The sequence below is a fragment of the Phytophthora parasitica genome (genome assembly GCF_000247585.1).
Source record: "Phytophthora parasitica INRA-310 unplaced genomic scaffold supercont2.396, whole genome shotgun sequence".
Taxonomy (NCBI): Eukaryota; Oomycota; class Peronosporomycetes; order Peronosporales; family Peronosporaceae; genus Phytophthora; species Phytophthora nicotianae.
In genome coordinates this window covers 3,352-3,867 of record NW_008649382.1, presented here as the reverse complement: position 1 = coordinate 3,867, position 516 = coordinate 3,352, and positions in this window count along the sequence as shown.

Genomic DNA, 516 nt, shown 5'->3' with positions numbered 1-516 from the left:
TGACAAAACATTGTGTGGGTTTGTACACATTAGACAAATTGGAGTGGCAACTCGCTAACAGATACATTTGGCAGCTAGTGGTGGATGCACAATTTTCCATCGCCTGCATAAATCTCCTCCTGAGGCTGGGTACATGCACTGCAGCATCACTGTGGTGGCGAGTCATCGCAAAACGAAATGAAAAAATCCATGTGTTGCTGACTTACTTATAAAAATAACAAACAAAACATAAAGAGTACGATTTGTTTGGCAGTTTTAGTTGACCGAGGTACGCAATCTGTAAAAATATCCAAGATGGCTCTACTGCCATCGTGGGTTCATCGTAATTGCTAGCCTGGCCAGTAACTCCTTTGTGACACATCCAATTGTCCTTGAACGTTAATTCTCCCGAAACCAAAGCGACTACCAGTTTTCGCCAGCTCCATGGGCCTATACCGGTGGCTAGTCAATGTCTGGGACGCCATCCAAATCGAACTCAAAGGCACCTATTCCCCTGATCGCGTCCTCGCCCTGCAT